This window comes from Mixophyes fleayi, chromosome 2, assembly GCF_038048845.1.
Source record: "Mixophyes fleayi isolate aMixFle1 chromosome 2, aMixFle1.hap1, whole genome shotgun sequence".
NCBI classification, from domain to species: domain Eukaryota; kingdom Metazoa; phylum Chordata; class Amphibia; order Anura; family Limnodynastidae; genus Mixophyes; species Mixophyes fleayi.
In genome coordinates this window covers 263,252,367-263,276,281 of record NC_134403.1, presented here as the reverse complement: position 1 = coordinate 263,276,281, position 23,915 = coordinate 263,252,367, and the positions used below count along the sequence as shown (strand labels likewise).

At 42.3% G+C, this 23,915-nt stretch overlaps 1 protein-coding gene across 1 annotated transcript in view; it reads left to right on the top strand.

The window, feature by feature from the left end:
- The first annotated feature begins 917 nt into the window (after positions 1–917).
- LRRN2 (leucine rich repeat neuronal 2) overlaps positions 918–23,915 on the top strand; it is a 41,945-nt gene continuing 18,947 nt past the window's right edge. Inside the window, exon 1 of the mRNA XM_075196087.1 lies at positions 918–1,174. The gene's annotated coding sequence lies outside the window, so the exon portion shown is untranslated. The remainder of the gene's footprint in view (positions 1,175–23,915) is intronic.

The window sequence follows — 23,915 nt, the reverse complement described above, 5'->3', positions numbered from 1 at the left end:
TATGTTGACATTGGCAGTCACAGCCCACACATGCATACCTCTCTGCTTCCTTTTTCCATTAGATTATTCGACATCCATCAGTTCACCATGCATTAGCTGCAACTTTCTAGCTGTACACAGAACCATATATCAATCACCCAGTCCCTATCCTAATAGAGCTTTCTTCTCTATGCTCCTGTTTACATGCACCATGTATACATAGATAGTGCAGTTCAGGGAATTGACAACAAACAACAGGATGGTAAAGGGTTAGTCTGCTGTCAATGTCGTGTGCAGATTTCTTATCATCTCTCACCCACAAATTATCACTTGTTTCCTAGCAACCAGCCTGCACAGATAGGTTGCGGGTGAGGGGCATATAAGGGAACCACCTGCTTATAAGTGATGAAGAGAAATGGGTTGATGAGGAAATAATATTCAAGTCTTCCGACAAGAAGGACAATGCACACATGGGCTACAAGTCCATGGCTGTACATTGGCTAGTACAGAATGACTAACAACTATATTTAAAATAAATCAATTACTTAATTTGGATTTAAAAATTGATATGATTTTCTTTGAACACAATATGACACAATTCATACCTCTCCATGCAGGTTAATGTGAATATTTTATAGCAAGAAAACAATATATAATAAATTACAGTAAATTCTGTGAAAGAAAAAAAATTGTTAATGTAAAATGAAGTATCTCCATTATCATTAGGCAGATGGACTGATGACTGGATTGCCTCTTGTCCACAATCAGTGCCACAGGTTGGCATCAGAAGCTTTCTGTGCAGCATGTTCAGGAACAGTTATGCAGTAGTGTCTGCTTGACACTGGCTGGCACTGCCCCCTACCTTTACCCTGCGTTTGTGTGTATGATTGCAAATCAGTGGGTTTGGAGATTGCCCCTCCTCCCATCTTTCTCTCCCTCCCTTCTCTGCTTCTGCATCCCACTCACATCTTCCAGAGAGGAGAGAGGAAGAGTACAGTCTGCAGTGCCAAGGAAAGAGGGCAGTGTGGGTGTCACTGGAGGACTGGATTTAGCATCAGGAGATGTAAGGTTGGATGGTGAAACAAACATTTCATCCATCCACCCAAGCATTTCATCCATCCACCCAGCAACAGATCATTCCTATGTTGAGAGCAAAAGGCATAGAACAATTGCAGCTTGAAGGAGTATCCTGAAGGTAAATATCTTCTGTATATTTGGCAATTAGAAATACAAGGCAGGGATAGTAGAGTAACAGGAGAGGGATCGGTGACTTATTGTGTTGATTGTCTATAGGTCAATGTACATTATAAAATAGGGGGGTTTTGTGCTATTTTTAGGTCTGATGGTCCAGCAACGCAATGCCATTCAGGCCCCTTTCTCTAATAGCATATTGTACACCCTCTATAATGTGTGTCTGTGACTAATAGGAAAAAAAAGCATTGTGTCTATATAGATAATGAATTGTTAAAATTTCAATATTCAGTAACATTATATCAACACACCATGTTTGCAATAAAGGGTTAATGGAAGTGTGCCATTTCGATTTCAGGAATCGTTTTTTCGTTATTTATTTTATTTTTCCCCACTGGTGCATGTAGCCTAAAGGTTCATCATTATGAGGATATCTACCTGCCTTTATTGGGTTTAAAAGAGTAGCTTTAAAAGAGTATTGTTCTTGGTTTGTATTCAGTGCAACTGTAAGCACCATGCAGAATGTGCATTTGGCTGTGAACTGTTATGCAACAGAGATGGGTGTAAGAGATTTTTTGTATATATTGACATAGTCATGATTAAAATGAATAATAGGTAGATTGTGTATCCTTATCTGATATACTGTGTTATCTGTATTCATATTTAATACTTTACTGTGTTTTATATGCATTTATCAATGGGAAATCTTACCCTTTAATAGACATACAGTATTGGAAAAAATATACTGCATTTTCATATTTATTTTTTCTATGCGTTCACACTTAAAGAGGAGGTCTAGTCATCTTACCTTGTATACACTTGGCTGTCAGTTCTCTGAGTATGTGACATAATGTGCTGCCACATGTTGCAGGCCTCAGCAGTTGTTAAGGACATTCAAAACAGAATATTGCAGACTAACAATAGCAATATAAAACAGAAAAGAAAATATTTATTGAGAATATTGTTACATTGGACATTAAATTGTCATCAATCGCAGATTTTACCAGACTATGAATATTTTCACATATACCATACTCCCGAAATGTCCTAATAGAAAACTTTACCATGGATAATAAGGTTAGACCTGGCCCAAATATAATTTACTCAATGGAAACAACTGGATCTTTAGGTTTCTTAGTAATATAGCATTGGTTTGTACAGTATATCCCTAGATGGTATATACAATAGGTTTCCATCTCCGATAGAAAACTGTCCTGTAAATTGTCATCCAATACATTTATTATTTACATGCTATTCACTCCTTGACGCTTCTCTCATGTTTTTCTTACCTCCCTTTCTGTGAAATTTACACTTTTTCCTTTTTGTCATGACAACCTGTTCTTACTGCTTTCAAATTGATCATTTTGCTAGCACATCCACCTTTATTTTCCATAAATAATTTTTCTTGTTTTTAATTAAAACACATTTAAAATGGATTTTAGCATGTAGACAGTTTGATATTTATGTGTTGGCTATGTGTCCTAACAGGCCTCAATTAATGGCTGTTTCTATAGAAACGGCACATTTTCTATCTTTAATTTGTATGACAGGGGTGATGGTTCCCCGCTTCTGTGTGAGATGCATTCAGCACAAGATGGAGTCACCCTCCTCTTAGATTCACATGACCATACAAATATGCCTTTCTCTTTCCCATTAGTGTGTCTGCATCCTCTCTTCATCTGTCTTTATTGTGTTTATACCTTCTCTCTCCCTCGCATTCACCCTCTCATTCACAAATCAGTAGGTGGTATTGCAGCAATGAGTACTGTGAGCAATGTATTCAATGTATAATATTTTTATTTCCAATGCAATTAATGGTAGGTAAATTAAAGAATGAAAACAAGAACAGTTCTAACAATGATTTAATTATTTCTGGCATAAGAATGTGATAAATTGGTTTAAATAACAATCGTAGGTTTGGCTTGGTAATCAATGTATACTTTGCAATTGGGTGCTATGGCTCACACTATACTTGGCTGACGATAGTGAAACTTTTAGTTACATTAGTTATAATAGAATAAGCAGCTATTTCGTTTACCAAGTTGTTTGGCGGATTTAACCTACTAACTGCCCACGTAACAAATTAGAAGTTGAGAAGGCCAACAAGCTGGAGATCCGATGGTGAACAAAACTCACCAGAGAATCTACTGCATGATGTAGTTTTTGGATAGCATCTGGATCACAAAGGTTATAGTTATAGCATATATGCAGCCTTTTACATAGAAATAGTTTGACGCACTGTTGCCAAAGTAGTTAAACCTTTCCTAGTATTGATATACTGACATATCTTTTGGGAAAGGTTATTACCACCATGAGCAAGTTAACAATTCTACTATAGGCAAAGACTAGATTGTTACCTTATTTTCCCAACTTACCATCACTTCTTTCGTCCCTTGCATAGTCAGTCACTCCATAAGAAAGCTTATGATGACACACTTATCAATCACTGTGTGCTTTTTAATGCAATCATTGTATGAGGGTAATGAATGACAATGTACCACACAGAGAAAGAAAGTATCCTTTCTAATCTGCACCTAATGTGCTTCTATTCTAATTCTCCTGTCAGTAACCACAATACTCATACAGTGATGCCATCAGGAATAACACAGTGACTGACATCTATATCACCTTGTGCTTCCTCATGCAGTCAATTTATGAGGGAAACAGTAATTTCCACCAGGATTGTGCACTGGGTGTTAGGGATAGTTAAGGGGCAGCCTCAAGCATCATAAGAGGCAGGAAAGCACCCTGATGGATAGGCCTCCTATTTATTTAATCACAAATCCAAGATAGTGATGTCATACAGGTCAGAATTATCATTGATGCAGTCGTTGCAAAATACCTGGGCTCTAATCAGCCAGGAGCCTGTTTGCTCAACAGTCATTCTCTTTTTATGAGGGCCAGATCACATTTGCCCCAGGTCTACAGTAGCTGCTGCCCACTTAGCTGTGGTTGGTTTTTAGCTGGTTGCACTGTTGCTCCAGCAAGTTAGCGTATTGAATTCACACATGGCATGCAGCAGTCCAAGTCCTGAGGATCATGTGCTCAGGCACTGTCAGTGGACAGCATCACAACTCTAGTTTTGGTTGGGCACTTCAGCAGCAGGCTGCAAAACATAAGGGAGCTTATCTTCAGACAGCTCTGCTATTATTGAAAGACTCTTCAGGATGCTGGGGTGCAGCTAGCGGTGACACTGTCTGACAGTGTCTAAGATATTGTCACGGCAATAGGGTTTCTAGGATCCGTCTCGGGACCCTTGGGGCTAGCTGTGGCAGGGGTGCAGTGGAAACTGGGAGGCCAGATGAGTGTCTTGCTCATAGGGGTACCTCTATTCCTGTAGACCAGATGTTAGGAGGAATGCTGGACTCTGTACTGGATTAAACGACTGGAATCTGGACCTGATAGACTGGAACCTGGACGTGGAAACAGGAAGGACCTCACCCCACGCTTAGAGACTCAATACCACCAAGAACTCAGAAACTCAGAGGAATATAGTACCACAACTGGGACTGGGAAGAGTCAGAACTCAGGCAGAGACTATACAGGGGGTGGCAACCTCCTGAAGAGAATAAGCCTGGAGCTGGCCCTGGACAACTCAGAACCTGAGGTAGGCCTGGAACTGGAAGTCAGTACCCCGAGACACAGAGATGTCTAGCAAATAAAATGAAGGTGAATCCACACAAGGAATAAATAGCCAAAGTCTTTATTTCACCAAGCAGAGTGAAGCTGAATTCACACTAAGGGTTAATGGTTTAAAGTCCATATAACAGCAACAAGATGAAGCTGAATTCACACAAAGGGTTGATGGTTTGAAATCCATACAACAGCAAACAGGATGAATCTGAACTCACTCAGAGAGTAACTGGTTGAAGTCCATGTTTTAGCAACAGGTTGAGGCTGAATTCTCTCAGTGAGTAACTGGTAGAAATCTGCATACAGCAGGTGGAATGAAGTAGCAAACAGGATGAAGCTGAATTCACACGAAGGATTGATTGTTGAGATCTGTATACAGCAGACAAGGTGAAGCAGCAAACAAACAGCAACTGTGGTAGTCTGGAAGCAGTAACTATGAAAGTGTTGCACTGGCAATTTGCTGACTATAGGAGAAGACTCTTATAGTCTGCAAAGGGAGCTAATTGGTGTGTAAGATCAGGTGTTCAGACTCGGCAGGATGTTTTAGCAAATGTCTAACCCAAGATGGCAGCCTCCAGTACTGCAGACAGAAGTCACACTTGTGCCAGGATAGAATGCTGCCTTCGACCAAAATGGAGATGTACGGTGATATGGTACCGCCTAGTGGTGTAAACAGGACTAAGACCCTGATTCGTGACAGATATATCCAGTTAAAATTTTACTAAACCATAGCTGTCCTGGGAAACCAGGATGTAAGAGGGTTCCAGTGAATGATTGGATTTGTAATCAAACTGAGCTTATCACTGGTCAAATTTAACTTCCTAAGAATAATGACACAAAATAGAGATAACACTAATATAATGCATAAGTAATGTTAACATATGTAAAGATTCTTGAATACACTGCAGTAATATCTACATGCAGTGGTAATTTGTGAGATCCTTATCCAATCTTATCAACGTTTACTATCTTAGCAAATGTTATCTTGTTATGACATATATTTTTATGGTTTTGAGTATCATGGTTTTGATTTAGATGGAATGAGGCTAAAATGTTTGTCCAGGGCACATATGACACTTTTATTAGTCTCTGGTAAAAATAATACTTTTCCTTCAGTCTCTCTAACGTATTTCCAGTGTGGGCTTTTGTACAAATTGTTGTTTGTCATAGCAACAAGTGTTACCTGTGGAGTCTTGCTTGTGTGGGAAATGGTTCTAATCAGTCACTACAGTATGTTACTGTCATTTCTTCATAATTCAAACTTTGAGTCCAGTTCAGTCATCTTGTGAGAAAAAATAAGGGTCATTGATCATATTGATTGTTTATTCAGGTGCTTGGAATTAGAGATGAGCAAATTAATCTGAATGTCACGGCTCTGAGGTTTTTTGCAAATCACTTGCCTCTAATATAGAGGATGGTGGAGGCAGAACACAATAATATTCTCAGGATAAATTCACGGCTTATAAGCATTAATAATAACAGGAGAAAGTAGTAGTGCTGCAACGTATTATATTGAATGTTGGTACAACAGGAATGGAAGGAATTGGATAAATATTTTGGCAAAGATGAATACACGGCAATTCGTTGTAATGCAGACATTAATCACATATGCTACTTCATAGTCGGTAACCCTTGGCAACAGCATGAGATGAGATGATATACAGTTCAACGCAGTGATGATAAACAAGAACACTAGGATCCAATAGAGAACCACACAGCAGATGAATGTGAATCACTGGTACAGCTTACAGTCCAAACAGAGTAGTATATAGAACTTAGCTGATCCGAGAGTAGAGATGACTCAGCATGTGGTAGCAGGTGGTACTGGAAACACTGTGATTCTTATTAAGTAGCACAGCAAGCGTTAAACATCACCCAAGGACTTGGATGAACACTGACATGTGCAGTAGAATGTTGCCTAGAAGTAGCAGAGACGTGTGTAGTATCTGAACCATGCGTGGAACTACAGGTAGCAGGATTCGTTGTAACTGCAATGGTAAGTTCGCTGTAGTATGAAGCAAATGAACAGAGACACGTAACTTGAGCCCAAGTACTAGCCACCGGCACAACAAGTAGTTCACAATAACAGTCCAGTAAACAGGTAACAGCAGAGTAAGGATAACCCATGTCAGACGTGGAACTACAGGTGACAAGTAACTTGATAGTAGCTCTAACAGCGAGATGCAGCGATCTTAGCCAGCCAGACGTAAAGGTGAACCAATAGATAAGGCACAGGTTTAGCAACAACTCACGATACTCGTTCAGCGTGCAGATGAACAGCGGTGAGGAGTTTGCAGCTTGCAGGTGAACAGCGGTGAGGAGTTTGTAGCTTGCAGATGAACAGCGGTAAGGAGTTACAACTTGCAGGTGAACAGCAGTGAGGAGTTTGCAGCTTGCAGGTGAACAGCGGTAAGAAGTATAGTCCAGCAAGCAGGTAACGGACACACGGAAGGAAAAGGTGCACAGCCAGATCCAAATGCAACCAGAGTAACACGAAGAACAGGAAATGAGCCCATAACCATGGGAGGTTAATATAGTGCTCCAGGACCAATGAGGTTCAGGAGGAGGTCCAGATCACAGTAGCCAGGAACACCTGTGAAAGTAATGTCTCTGAGGCAGAAGCAAGCAGAATCAAGGTTCTTAAAGGGAAAGTCACAGCGCCGGCACCTAACTATGGGACCGGCGTGTGACACTGAAACTGAAATTGTATATATTTTTCAGATTCGACCCTTGCAAATAAATTTACAAATCGACCTTGATTCAGTAAAAGTTTGAAGATTCACAAATGCCTATAATAGAAATAGACAAAACACAATCAAAAGAAAAAGAGCCAATCGCAAAACAACAGCCAAAACCACATGACCATTACCCTATACAAATAACGTATAGCCATTTTGTCACTCATTTTTCCTAGCTGTATAAAAGAGAAACCTTTCTCTACTCTCTCTTTGTTTTATATATTGATATTGCACTGCTTAATTATGTTAATAAATTAAAATATTTTTCAACAAAACACACAATACATGAATCAAATTACTTATTGATATAATGCACCTAAATATGTTCTCTATTATAAATGCATTTTCCAGTCAAATAAATATGGCAATAGCTGGTTTAATATCTTGTAATATTATTAATACCAGTTGTGACCGTAAATATTTAACATTTTAAAAACACCTTTTTCTAGTCAAAATAAAAATTGCAATTTGGGGCTCAAATTAATTGTGATATATTTTATGAAAATTGTAACCAGAAATAAATTTAAAGAAACAGTTTTTTAATCTACTAAATAGTGCAATATGTGGTTTCATTTATTGTTGTATGCTTTTAATTAAGATTGCAACAAACAATAAACTAAAACATCAAAAGTGTAAAAACAATGTTAAAAATTCTGTCTTAGCTCCCATTCAAACTAGTTACACCAGAGAGATAAAAGAACATTTTGGGGCTAGAGTAACCGAGTTATGCAAGAACAATGGTATAACCAGCAAATCACTGAATTGATTTGCGGAATTACAACTTTTATGGCTGAATCAATTGTTAATCGAATTGGAGCAATTCCCTCATCTCTATTTGAAATGCAATAAAATACTAATGCTAATTACACCTATTCTACTTTTATACTGACCCATTACTCATTGTACTCACTCAGCCAGGACAAATTAACTTAAATTCCGTTGATTAAATGAGTTTGAGTTAAACTGGCAGTCTATTGCTGGTCTGTGAGGGTCAGCATCTTTTCTTGTGGTCTGACACTTGTTTTTAATATGAATGCCGTAAATCTCTGGTTTTTATTGTGAAACTATTTGGCCCCATTCAGAGTTGGGAGTACATCAATTTTTGTGATGTAACTCATACTTGCCAACTCTCCCTGAATGTCAGGGAGACTCCCTGAAAAAGGGGTAATCTCCCTCACTCCCAGAAGAGTCTGGCATTCTCCCTGATACTGAGCCAGTAAAAGACGCGGTTGGCTTCGCCATCTGTGGCATGATGACACAGTTCAGAAATTGTGCCCTATGTCCATGTATTGATGCCTATGGAGGTAGCCATATTCATGGAGACCAAGATTTAATCAAATACTGACAGGTAAGACAACATGACTTCAGTAATGGAGACAGAAATGTAAATGACACTTCCGTCTCTAGAGATTCATTAGCTGCTTTTCTTTAACGCATAGTTGCCTATTCTCCCAGAATGTCCGGGAGACTCCCGCATTTCTGGGAGACCTCCCGGTCTCAAGGGAGTGCAGGGCAACCTCCCGGTTCTCGCCCTCGCAATAGATAAGTGGTGGGGTCGGGGTTTAATGACGCAAATATTGTGTCATCTTAGCCCCCTGCTGTAATTGGCCAAAATGGTGACAATCATTCATTTACGGGGTAGGGCCAAAATGATGCGATTCATCAAGCCCCGCCCCAGCATGCCCACCTCCCCCGGGATCTTCCTGAAGCCAACGAGGAAAAGTTGGCAAGTATGATGTAACTATATATACAGTTCCTACCTACTGCACACAAAACTGCATCTGTATCTAGGTTTGTCTATATCTTAGGCTTACAGAAATGGACAGGCAGGCATAATTTAAGTACAGTTAGGGCATGTACAAATGTAGCCTGTCCCCTGGAGATGCCATCTAATGTGACTTTGACTCATCCCCAGATACAGTTCTATGAAGGCGTATCTTTTTTGGTATTGGAGGACTGCATATGTGAAGATGATGATGATGATGACACCTCAAGCACTATATACCTGCTTCTGGCTGCATGTGTATTGACCCCTCCAGCTGATAGTTCTTTGTTCATTATCATTGCGACTATATTATATAAAGTCATGGCCATCTATTTAGATTACTTATTTGCCATTTGCTTTGGGCCTAAGGAAAGAATATTCCTGTTGGATTTTTAAAATGGTAAACAACAGATGTAGTGGTTTGTATTTCATTATATTTTATAAGGCACATGTAATTCGCTTGCTGCTATTTAAGAACAGTATTGTAACAGCAAGCTAAAGCTGAGGCTAGCATCTTCAACCCTGCATCTTAAAGCATGTCATTTCAAGCATGAAGAATTGTATCTGAAGTTTGAATTGGGTTTGGACTGGACATTGGCCCAGTCTCCAATTTCAAACATTCTACAAGGTCTCCAGCACTGCACCCCTTGCATCCTACTACTTCCGCAATTAAACCCTCCTGCAACTTTATCAGTACTCCAACTAAACTCCCTTCTTACACAGTTCTGACATGTTGCCTCTCCTCACCATCCCGAATTATCCCCTACCCTTCCTCATCCCTTTGCATAAGTGTAGGAAGAGCCTTAGTGCTTTCAACACGGGGCTGGATCTTCCTAGAGGGTGAGCCCAGTCATTTTTTTTGTGGACCCCAAACCCTAGTGAATCCAGCCCCGTGCTAAACAGCCTGGGTTTGGTTTGTCATTATGGCAGGGGGACCCCTGCTGCGTGTCCCCCAGCTATAGGGCCACACAACCCGACTGGTTGACCTAGTGCTGGTTTTGGTAAAATCAGCAAAATCGGGGGGAGGCAGGCATTTTTTCCCCTGATTTCCCCAAAGCCAGCACTAGCCTGGCAGCACTAAGGTTAATAGCATTAGGAGGGAGGAACCCCATGCTTATTTTTTTGTAAGCTTTTTTTTAATACAGTAAAGAGCTGGTGGGTTCGCTGAATGTAATGCCGGCTCAGCAGACGCTAATAGGTACATAAGTACCTGCAGCGCCTGTGTACTGCAGCAGCTCTGTACCTGAATTCCACACCCCACTGATGTCAAGATCTATGGCTTGATGAATTCAGGCACACGCAAAGCTGAAATAGAGGCGTGAAAATTCTGAGCATGGGTTTCGCTCAGAATGCTTGCCCTACTGAATCAGGCCCATCATCCTATCCCTACCTCCCACTCCACCACTTGTAATAGAACTTTCCATCCACAACGTACCTCCAACCCAACCAACCATATTCCCACCCCCACCTGCAGTCACCTCCCATACTCTCATACAATCTGGAACACTTGTTACATTCTGTAACAAGCTTACATCCTTACTTACTTACATGATATTTTAATTTCTGGCTTATTCACTCTCCTTGCTCTCACGGAAACCTGGATCTCTCCCTCTGACACTACCTCCCCTCTACAACTCCCTCATGTAGTTGTTTCTCTTTCTCCAACACTCCTCATGGTGATCATCATGGTGGCGGATTGGGCATCCTGCTATCTCCTGGCTGCGTCTAAAACGTCATTCTCCCTGAACTCTTATTCTCCTTTTTGAGGTTCCTTGCATTCAATTATTCTTTGTCCATATTGCGGTTGTATATAGTCCACTTGGCCCCCTAGCCCAATTCCTTTACAGCTTTGCTGTTTGGCTCTCCCATTTCCTCTCCACTGACTTTCCCAACTCTCCCGGAATGTCCGGGAGACTCCCGCATTTCGCGAGAGTCTCCCGGACTCCCGGGAGAGTGTGGCAATCGCCCTGATCGGCAAAATTCGTTTTAAACGCCGCGATTCTCCCGGAATCAAAATGACGCGGTTTCGGCGCCCCGCCCCCTGCACGCCCACGTCCCAGCCGGCATCTCCCGGAAGAAAGAAAACAAATGTTGGCAAGTATGCAATACACACATGGATTATATGCTTCTCCTGAGATGAATTTTGCTGGGACAATAAGTGGGCGAGTTGCTATACTGGTAAAGTAAAACTGAAATGTTAAGTGAACCCCCCCCCCCCTTCAAAACCACCACCATTTCTTATTGCAAACACCAGGTTATACCATAATCAGCCCCCTTGATTATACCTGTATTTTCCAAATTACTTATAACGACTTTTCCTAAGTTCATTAAACGAAGACGGAAGGAAAACACAATAGTTCATTGCACCTTATATGGTTAGTTAGTCACAGTAATAGCACGAATGGAGCTAGACAAGGAATACCAATAAATCAAGTGAATTTTTAATAACAAATAAATTGTATAAACGTACAATAAAGTTAGATGGTAATCACATTTAGAGCATTTAAAAGGGCAGCTACCTTAAATGCTCTAAATACGTTATAATCTCAATTTATTGTGTGTAATTGTTTACTATATATTTGCTATTAAAAACTCACATGATCTCTTGGTAGTTATTTTATCTTAATAAAGCCAATGACAACACACAGGTCATAAAAAATTATTATATATTGAAGAAAATAGCACACATTAGTGCAGCCAAGAAAAAACCCCAAAAGGCAATAGTGCAAACTACGTGTATTCTTACCCTCCTCAAAACTTTGTATGTATCAAAATAATTATTAAATATACAACTCTGTCTGCAAGAAATCTATTTAAAATCACTTATTTGCAATACATCATAATTACTCTAAGTAAAAAAAAATGCAGTCTAAAATCGGAAAAACCACAGATTCTATTATGTGTCATAATTCAGGTTCAGTATATACCACATAGAAAAAGAGAACTATTAAGTGAAAAAGAATCTATAACAAATTCAAATCCAGGTTAGCCATCCAGCAATAGTTATAATAGTTATTTTGGCTTCCTTGTTCAGCACTCTCCATTCTACTACTGTAACCCAATAGCTTCATCAAACGTAAGTTTCCTCTTTCTTACCAAGCAGCTGTTTGTTCTGTGGATTACTGGTTGCATTATGCTGTTTCAGAAGTGAAATGCATTCTCACATATAAAATTAAATCAAGAGAGTGGCTTGGCCAGTCCAAGACTTCCCATTTTCTTCAGCCTTGAGGAACACCTTGGTTGTGTTGGTAGCATGTTTTGGGGAACTTGATGCAGTTAGTTGCCTATGAGTCTTGAGGTATTTACTTGTGAATAGGTAGACAAGATGTTTCTTCATGTTACCTTTGCCAATAAAGATGATGAACCAGTTCCAGAGGTAGAAAAGCATGACACTACCTAAACAATGTGTCACACATCGAGATCTTAGCCGTACTTACCACATCCGCCGCTGTTATATCATGGCTACCCGAATCCCTATTGAATGCCAGAAGCATTCCTGTCCATCACAACTCTGTTTGTAAACAAACACATGGGGGTAAATGTATCAAAGTGCGATTTTGCAACTCCAGCGATTTTCTCGGGAGAGTTGAAACTCGCCGATGTATGAAGCTGAGATTTCATGCAAAATCGCCAGATTTCTGCTTCTGTCAAAATCGCTATTTGCAAAATGGCCAGAGATTAAACTCCCGACTGTTTGCCACTGCAGCTATACAGCTCTCAAATGTATGAAGCTGCGAGTTAGCAAACTCAGGAGAGTTTGCTTCAAAACACGCCAGATACAACATGCTGCTTGATAGCAGCGTGTTGTAGAAACACATCACTGTTACACTGCCCTGGCAGTGTTAAAATGTTAAAGAATAGATAAAAGTTGAAAAAAGAAAAACCTGAGGTTTCCCCGCTATTCATGCTTAACCCTAGTGCTGCCTGACTAGTGCTGGTCCCGTGAAAATCGGGGAAAAATTTGGCGTGGGCTCCCCCCAATTTTCACTTTACCAGCACTAGGCAAACCAGCCAGGGTTGGCGGCACTATAGCAGTGGGACACACGGCAGGGGTCCCCCTGCCATAATGACTAACCAACCCTAGACTGTTCAGCGCTGGGCTGGATTCCCTAGGGAGTGGGGTCCACCAAAAAAAATGAGCACCCCCCCCCCCCCCCCTAAAAAAGAACCAGCCCAGTGCTGATAGCACTAGGGCTCTTCCTGCTACCCCTGGGCTGTGGGTAGTAAGGTAATACGACGATAAAGAATGAAAAAAATAAACAGACGCCATTTTGTTTTGTGGAACAACAAGTCCCAGCCAGCCAGGTTGCCAAAAACAGTGTGGCCATGCTGCTGCTTGTATAACTACAAGCACCAGCATACCCTCGGCAGCCAGGGCATGTTGGCACTTGGAGAACCACAAGTGCCAATATGCCCTGACATCCCTGGCTTGCTGGGACCTGTAGTTCCACAAAAAAAAATGTTAAATAAACAACAGCACCCTAGTAAACACCACATACATTTATTAAAAATAAAAACACCCCAAATACTCACCAAAGATGTCTTCTTTCTTCTTCCAAAGGTCCGTGCTTGCCCCAGTCCCTTAATAATTATACTTCCAAAAGTTTTGACTTGCCCCAGTCCCAGCAAAATTATACTTCCAAAATGGCTTGAATAATATCTTCATCACTTCGTCCAGAAGGGGCCCCTTGTTGATTGAAGTCTTCTTTGCTTTGGCCAGGAGGGCCCCATATTTGTACATTCCACGACACTGTAATCTTGATTGAAGAAAAATAAAAAAACTCTGGAGCCGCCGCTAACACCTCCTACTAGGTAGGAGGTCCGGTTCATTGCGTAAGCTATAACTACTGTATTATGTCATTTTCCCACGCTAGTGGGGGAATCACCTAATACAGTAAATAGAGCTTACGCAAGTAACGTAGCTCATTGTGCATGCGCAACGCTACTTGCGTAAGCTATAATACTGTAAATAAAACCCGCGATTTGCCGCAATTTAAACATGCTGGCAAGCTCACACTTTGATACATTTACCCCATACTGTTTGTTCTGCATGGATGCGGCCATCTTGGATGCAGTCAGGTGATCATTCCAGACCAACCAGATTCAGCAGCTGTGATCACATGAACTGTGCAGCAAATAATTTGAAACACCCTATTTAAACATGCTGCTGAGATCTGTTCATTGCCAGAACAACACAATTCTCCCCTGAGGATAGTTCTTGGTTCCAGTTGTTCCTGCACTGTTCCTGATTCCCTGTGTTTACAAAGTGATCATGTTCTGTGTACATGTGTACATAGACAAGCATCCTGCAAGTACTTTGCACTTCAAAGCTGCTCATCTTCCTGCAATATTCTGCATTCAGCAAGAGTGCTTACATCAGTAAGAACTTTGCACCATCTATTCAGCAGTACCAGTGGCTTTACCGGTATTACCTTTTCTGTTGCTAAGGCTGGTTCTGAGTCTCTAGGTCTTATTTTCAGTTCTGTTTATCTGCCTGTGGGTTCCAAGTCTGTGGCTGCCACATAGTCCTGTGTTCGCCATTCCGTGTCACGCTTCTCAGTTCCTAGTCCCTGTCTCCGGTTCCAGTTTGTTCTGTACTGAGTTTCTGTGTGTTTCATATCTGAGTTCCTATTAGTGGGTTCCAGTCCCGTGTGCCTGGCTACAGGAGCCGGGATTGAGTTCCCACGAACAGTTCCACTCAATTGTTACGCTGGATTCCAGTTCAGTACTCAGGCACATATTCCAGTCCTAAGACTCCTATACTGTTTACACTACTCTGAGGACTCTAGATGAGCAGAGAGATCATCAAGGCATCTAGGTTTCGTTTCACTCTTGCTCCAGCTAGACCCAAGGGTCCTGAATCGGATCGAGAAATACAGACGTCTGTGACACAATGTTTCACAGATGAGGTTGTATGCTTCGGATTATGTGCAGTTCACTCGTTTCCTCCACACTTTCCGTTTATCATTACTTTGGCAGTGGCTTATATTCGTCTTATCTCTTCATAACACTTTGTTTCAAAAGTTTACTTTTAAATCTCTATATATTTTTATCTAATGTTATTCTAGCCCAGGGGTGGCCAACTTGTCAGAGATGAGGAGCCAAAAAATATCTATATATATATATCGCAAAGAGCCAACTTTACATTTTATATGTGTGTATATACATATACACAGAATAAACACAAACATACATACCGTACACACATACATTGAAAAAAATAACATAATTTACAATATTTTGCTAAGCAATAAAGAAAATATCCAATATTGGTAAAACGTTCACAATAATCCCAAAATCTGCACAACTTTGCACTGCACAGATCTTACCTCGCTGCTGTATCCAGCGAGGAGGGTTCAGAGGGCTTCTTATAATCTCTTCACAGTGATTTACGCTGCTACTACATCCACAATTGCTATGGGAGGTACTAATGTAGTGGGGAAAAAAGAAAGTCATAAATTGCTCTTTTTCTGGGGGACATAGTGTCACGCTGATCGTGAGGGAAACCAACCTTCTGGTATTGGCACCGCTACTCCAGGAGGCGCGGAGTCTAAGCGTACCCCTGGTCTTCACCAGGGACCCCCACAAGGAGGTTTGGATTTCGTGGCAGAGGCACGCAGGTCGCGGCCCTCCCAGGTAGCAACCAGAGAGATGAGGGGTAGTCGTACAAGCACTGTGTGGGCAGAGATACAGTAGGAAATAGGCAGAGCCGTAGTCAGGATAGCCGAGGTCAAACCAGGAAGTAGCAGAGATCCACAGGGAGTAGCCGAAGAGTATTCAGGAAAGCCAAGTCAAAGCCAATTGGGAGTCCACAGAGACGAGCCAAGAGTAGTCAGGGATAGCTGGGTCAAAAACAATGGGAGCCACAGGAACAGAAGAGATAGGTACAAGCTGAAGCACAAGGAAGACCAAGATACTCTGGCACCCTAGAGGTGCCAGAGTCTTTCTTAAATAGAGGGAGAGAGAGGCTCATTGGTGGCAGCAGGGTCGGCGGTGGCGTCCTCGTTGCCTAGTAACGAGGACGCCGCGGCTCTGCGCATGCGCCGGCGCTTGTCTGGCATGAACGCGTCCCGTTGCTTAGCCACGTGGCGCAAGGAGGCGGAGAGGGAAGGTGTCCATCACCGGCAATTCCTGTAAGTGCGGGGACGACGCCTGACAGTACCCCTCTCCTCTCCCCGAGAAGGGTGTTTCTTAAGTCTTTTAAGAAAGGCAGCCATGAGATGGGGAGCATGGAGGTCCTTTTCATTCACCCAGGACCTTTCTTCAGGTCCGAATCCTTTCCAATGGACCAGATTCTGAGAGTGCCCATGATGGCGACGAACCTCCGGGATGCGACTAATCTCATACTCCACACCGTCAGAGGTTGGAATGAGAGGAGGATGGGAGGGAAAATGACTAAACTTGTTGAGCACTAGGGGTTCAAAAGTTTTGTGAACCTTGAGAGAAGGAGGAAGAAGAAATCTGTACGTGACGGGATTGATGACTTGAGTTAGGGGAAACGGACCAATAAAACGAGGGACCAGCTTTGTGGATGGTACCAGTAATTTGAGGTTTCGAGTGGAGAGCCAAACTTAATCTCCAGGCTGAAGAACAGGGACCAACCTCCTGTGGTGGTCAGCAGAACGTTTGTACTGTAGAGAGGACTTTAACAAAATTTTCCTAGTAGCAGACCAAATGGCACTCAAGTCCTGGACGAGAGAGCGTGCAGCCGGAACTGTAGAAGCCAACGGAAAAGAAAACTCCGGTAAGGTGGGATTGAAGCCAAAGACGGTGTAGAATGGGGAAAAGCCAGAAGAACTATGAACATGGTAATTGTGACCAAATTTGGCCCTTGGAAGAAGCTTACTCCATTTCAATTGATTTTTGGCAGAGAAACAACGGAGAAATACCTTGAGGTCTTGATTTACACGCTCGGTCTGTCTGTTGGTTTGTGGGTGATAAACAGAGGAGAACTTCAGATTGACTCCCAAGTCCTTGCAAAAGGCCCTCCAAAAGCAAGAAACGAACTGGACTCCGCGATCAGATACGATCTCTCGTAGGCATCCATGGAGAAGGAAGATTTCTTTAATAAAAACTTAAGCAAGCTTGGGAGCGGAGGGTAACCCGTACAATGGAACGAAGTGAGCCATTTTGGATAAACTATCCACCACCACCCAAATGGTATTGTACTCATTGCTAAGGGGAAGGTCAGAGATGAAATCCATGGAGAGGCAGACCCAAGGACGATCCGAAATGGTTAAAGGAGAAAGTAACCCGGATGGAGGTTGTCTGGGTGTCTTACTTTGAGCACAGACTGTACATGCAGCCACAAATTTACGAATATTAGAGCGGAGGCTATGCCACCAATAGTTTCGAGATAACAAGGCAATAGTCTTCTTGTAACCAGCATGACCTGCGATGAGGGTATCGAAATCCGAAGGAAGCTCGCGAGCAGCCAATTCATCTTTAACCTAATCCGTCAGGCCTTGCCAGAAAGTTGCGACCAGTGCTTCGTTGTTCCACTTTAGCTCGGAGGATAGTGTACGGAACTGTACCGCATACTAACCCACGGTCATGGAACCCTGGCGTAGATTCAGGAGGCTGGAAGCGGCAGAAGCTACTCGGCCTGGTTCATCAAACACCTTGCGGAAGGCTTCAATTAAAGAAGAGGCGTTAAGAAGCAGTGGGTCATTATGTTCCCAAAGAGGCGAGGCCCATGCCAAGGCTTGGACGGAAAGAAGCGAAATAATAAATGCGACCTTTACACGTTCGGAGGGAAATTAACCAGAATTACACTCAAAATGTATAAGACATTGATTCAGGAAACTTCGACACCTCCTAGGATCCCCGTCAAACTTTTCCGGGAACTGGGAGACGTAAAGCGGCTGCTGAAGTAATAGCGGGAGCTGCTGGAGGCTGAATAACTCCGGAGGAAGTCACGGCTACTGCTTGAGAGGACGCCACCGCGGTCTGTAATGATTCCAATCTGGCGGCAACTCCTTGAATGCACTGCAATAACTGAGCCTGCTTGGTCTCCTGTTTTTCTACCCTGTGAGCCAAGTGTAACAATAAGTCACAGGCAGAAGGTTCTCCGAAACCGTCCGTAGACATAACCATATGTCACGCTGATCGTGAGGGAAACCCACCTTCTCTTATTGGCACCGCTACTCCAGGAGGCGCGGAGTCTAAATGTACCCCTGGTCTTCACCAGGGACCCCCGCAAGGAGGTTTGGATTTCGCGGAAGAGGCACGCAGATTGTGGCCCTCCCAGGTAGCCACCAGAGAGATGAGGGGTAGTCGTACAAACCAGATCAGCACCGTATGGGCAGAGGTTCGGTAGGGAATAGGCAGAGCCGTAGTCAGGAAAGCTGAGGTCAAACCAGGAAGTAGCAGAGATCCACAGGGAGTAGCCGAAGAGTAGTCAGGAAAGCCGAGTCAAAGCCTGTTGGGAGTCCACAGGGATGAGCCAAGAGGAGTCAGGGATAGCCGGGTCAAAACCAATGGGAGCCACAGAAACAGCAGGGATAGGTACAAGCTGGAGCACAAGGAAGACCAAGACATTCTGGCTCCCTAGAGGTGCCAGAGTCTTCCTTAAATAGAGGGAGAGAGAGGCTCATTGGTGGCAGCGGGGTCAGCGGTCAGAATCAGCTGACCGCCGACAGGAAGCAGAGACGGGCGTCCCGTTGCCTAGCAACGAGGACGCCGCGGCTCTCTGCATGCACCGGCGCCTGCCGGGCATGGACGCGTCCCGCTGCTTAGCAACGGGGCGCGAGGAGGTGGAGAGGGAAGGTGTACTTCTTGTAAGTGTGGGGACGGGCCTGACACATAGATATTAATTAGCCTCAGGTCATGCTCACTCCTGAAAATATCCCAAACCATACATCTACCAACTTGGACTTTTAATATCTAGTGGACATTTAAAATATTGTACAAAATACCAACTATACATTTCAGCCAAAAGAAAAGACCTAACACCCACAAGTGTGTCCAATCTGATCTTTTGCAAATATAAACCAGCCATATAGCAAGCCGGTTCTGATTTAATCAATGCCACAGGAATTAAAATGTAAATTATCAATAAAATTAAGCTTACATTTATTGGCACCTCCAGCAAAATCAGTGTTTAAACATTATAAAACATGCTGTACAGCAGAGATGAATCCACACAAATGTTTGGACAATATAACATGAGCCTTGAAGTTGAAAAACCAAAAATTCAACATAAAACTGGCACTCAGTAGGTAAATCATACAGATTGAATTGGCACAGTAAGAAATTACTATGAATTATTTAATATTAATCAAGTGTTCAACACAAACATTTGCAAAATTTATTTTCAAGCTATGTGTTGCTGTCCTATTTATATCCCCTGTATATTTTGCTTGATGACTGTCCAAATGAATTGGCGCTTATTGGGGCTTATACTGTTTTTCTATTTTTAGATTATTCCATTGTAACAGGTGGCAAAACATTTTTTCCCACACGTTTCTAATTGAAGTTCTTTACCTTCCTGTGTTACTCCTTCTTTTAATTGTTGTTCTCTCCTCCCTCCAAAAGAGGTCTCAATACTTCCAGCCTGATTTTCTATACTTGGGAGGGAATGCTCTTCATCTGAGAAGTGATCTCTTGCTCTATCTTGCTCTATGTTTTTAGTTTCTTGTACATGAGTCCCAGGAGAGCAAGCAAGTATCCCGCATACTGGAATTTATTTGCCATAATGACATGATTCGTGTCAATTGCGTCATTTTGGCCCCAACCTTGCGACGAAACGGCATTTTGTCACGGGGCGGGGCCAAAATGACGCAATTGGCCGCGTCCCACCCTCCCCTGCCCTCCAACGACGCCCCCTGCCCAGGATGTCCCGGAATTAACTATGCAAAGGTTGGCAAGTATGGTGTTGCCTCTGCACTGTTTGTAAACCCTTCACACCTGTCAGCATTGGTTCTACTATATCCAAATGTTGTTGCATTTTTACTGTAGTTTACCACTTGCATTACTTTTAATCAAACTTGCCTACTTTTCATTCCTTAATTCCAAGAGTTGCAGAGGTATGGTATGGTAAGCGTTGGGTGTGACTTGATGACTTTTTTTTTGCTTTACTTTTCTTAATGGATTAAGGAAAGTAAAGCAAAAAAAAAAGTTTTCTCCTGGACAAAACCATGTTACATTGCAAGGGATGCTAACTAGTCTATTATTTTTCATATAAGTTAAATACTGGCTGCATTTTCATATACCACACAAATGCTTCATAGCTTTATTTGGACACTGAAATTTAAAACTGATCTAGGGCATGCCCTAACCCAACTATAAATCTGTCCCCACATTTTAAATTTACATCCCCATCCAATGCAACATGGTTTTGACAAGGTGCAAAGTTCCTCTTTTTTTGCTTTCCTTTCCTTAATGAATCAGGTCCAATGTGCGTTATCAAGTCAGCAGGGCAAGGCAGGTGATGACGCTAACTTCATAAATCCCTACCTAATCATTGTTCATTGAGGTGGGAGGTGCTTGATGACATGATTGACATCAAGATGGCCCATCACCGCTTACCTTGCCCAGGTATGTCCTTCCAGGAAAAGGAGTTTCCTCGATATTCCGGGAATGTAGACAACTATGTTCTTAATTCCGTTGCTTCTCTCTGCGGCTGCCTAACCCTTTATTGCTGACAGTATGTGAAAGGTCTTTACCACATGTGAAGTTCCTTTCTTCAATATTTTTAATTTGTCCTAATGAAACATTTTGCCTGAAAGATTGTGTCCTTTCGTTCATCGGACATCGGTTAGTGGACAAGGGAGTCGAGAATGCTTGAGAAACAGTTAATGAAATATAGTTTGTTATGATGGGTCTTTCATTCTTTTGCCCTCATTCTTTTTTCTCTCTCCTCTTTTCCTCACATTGGTGTCTGCATTATTCTCCTCCTTCTCTTTCTTATTCCAAGCACTTTCCTTTAAGACTTGATTCCTACTAAGGATCTTTTATTTGTGAAAACTGATCATCTGTCAATGGTGAATGCATATTTTTACAGTATTTTTTTATTTTGGAATACTTTTCTTTTTAGTTTTGCAACTTATGTTTCTCCTACTTTGATTTCCCTGCTATTAGGTTATAGCAGGCATGTCGAACTCAAAACCCCAATAGAGCCAAATAATCAAAGTCTAAGATTGTCTGGGCCGCATCAAAAAGAAAAAGTCTCATATACAATTTTGTCACCCCCTTTCATCTCACAGTGCAATTGTAAAATTTACACTTTTCTTGTCCTTTTTTAAAAAATATGATTCTGTTATGGTTGATTGTTTGTGGGTGGTGTGTTGCGCTGTTTATGTGTTGGATGAAATGTGCATGGTTTTTCTGTCTTAGTGGGTATTTGGTTGATCTGTTGGTCTAGGCCATACTTGCCAACTCTCCCGGAATGTCCGGGAGACTCCCGCATTTTGCGAGAGTCTCACGGACTCCCGGGAGAGTGTGGTAATCTCCCAGATCTGCCCACTTCACTAGGAAGTGCCCCACTTCCTACTGAAGTGGGCAGAATTAGGTCCCAAACGCCGCGATTCCCGGTGAATCGCGTTTGGCCCCGCCCCCCGCTGTCAAATGATGGGTTCAAAATGACGCGCATTTTAGAGCCCTGCCCCCCATCACGCCCACCTCCCCTGCAGGCTCCCGGAAACCAACATTTCAAAGTTGGTAAGTATGGTCTAGACGTATAGCATTGCCGATTGTGGGCTTGGGAATGTTATGTGTTTAGCTTGGTATTTTGTGGCCTTTTGTGGTGTGGTTTTGTGTACCTTTGGGTTGGTAATGTCTTGTTGTTATACTTCAAATATGCATTTTTTTTGTTATGGGGATGTTGTGGGTGGTACTTGTGGTTGGGCTGGGGGCAGGTAGGTGTGGGATATGTTGCGCTTGTATGGGTTTTGGGGTTTGTATTGGTTGTCTTTGTTTATGTAGTTAGGTTTGTCATTGCTGGCAAGTCATACTTGTGTCAGTGTTGTGTGGTGGTATGCTTGTTGGATTCCTTGTTTAGTTAGACGTTTCTGGAAAATGTTTTCCTGTGTACTCCTTTTTTAGTTGTCTGTGTGCTCTTGCTTGTTTTCTCTTTTTAGTTTCTAGGATGTTCTTAACTAAGCATATTTAGTCTTATTGGGTTATGTTATCCATTTTGTTGTTATAAATCATGTCAGAACATATTCCATCTTAAATGTAACCTTGCAGTCAACAAAATTCAAGTGAAAAATAAATATACAAAACCTAAAAGACCAAGGGCTAGATTTACTAAGCTGCGGGTTTGAAAAAGTGGGGATGTTGCCTATAGCAACCAATCAGATTCTAGCTTTCATTTATTTAGTACTTTCTACAAAATGACAGCTAGAATCTGATTGGTTGCTATAGGCAACATCCCCACTTTTTCAAACCCGCAGATTAGTAAATCTAGCCCCAAGTGTACATACCTCTAAACTAAAACTTTGTGGAAGCACCTTTTGCTTTTATTATTGCAGTGAGTCTTTTTGAATGAGCCTCTGTCAACTTCGTACACCTTGACTTTGCAATTATATCCCACTCTTCCCTGCATAAAAGTTCAAGGTCCATCAAATTGCAAGGGGAACTCCTCTTTTGGTCATTCCACAGGTTTTCAATGGTATTGGGGTCTGAGTTCTGACTGGGCTATTCCAAGACTTTGATCTTCCTTTTCTGAAGCCACTCCTTGGTTGACTTGGATATGTGCTTTGGATCATTATCATATTGGAAGGTGAAATTCCTCTTCTTCTGCAGCTCTGACAGAGATCAGCAGGTTTTGTGCCAAATTATCTTGATATTTAGAACTATTCATTATGCCCTCTATCCTGACTAGAGCCCATGTCCCAACTGAAGAGAATCAGCCACAAAGCATCATATTGCCACCAACATGCTTCACAGTGGGTATGGTGTTTTTTGGTTAATTAGATGTGCTTTCTTGCGCCAATTTATTTTTTTTTGTTTGGCCCAAAAAGTTCAACATTGCTCTCATCACACCAGAAGACATTTTCCCATATTATTTGGAGTGATTGAGTGTATTTTCTTTTGCAAACTTTAGATAGGCTGTTAAGCAGAGTAGTGTGAGATCCTCAACTACTAGAACCGCTTTGCGAGATGTTCACCTTTAGCAACTCCCTTTCTGAGGCAGGGGTAGGCTGGCCCGAGGGGCAGGGGATCATGTGCCCCCCGGGTCGGTCAGATCAAAGTGTCGTTTGGGCCGGTGCCCAAGTCTCCACTGCTTCAGGAGGGACCAGCCACCTTCTTTATTGGCCGCGGATGCTTCTGATCCGTCCCCCCTCCCGCCAAACATTTGGCCTATCACTGAGAGCTCGTGTCACATGGGACGTGCACCACATGACAGGTGCCGTCCCATGTGTGAAGTGATGCAGACAGCACACGGCAGTAAGTACAACAAAGTAAGTGTTAATATTGTGTGTGTGTGTGTGTGTGTGAGAGAGGGTAGCATATGAATGCAGTGTGTGTGTAGGAGCGGGCAGCATATGAATGTACTGTGTGTGTGTGTGTGTGTGAGGGGGCAGCATATGAATGTAGTGTGTGTGTGTGTGAGGGGGCAGCATATGACTGTACTGTGTGTGTGTGTGTGTGAGGGGGCAGCATAT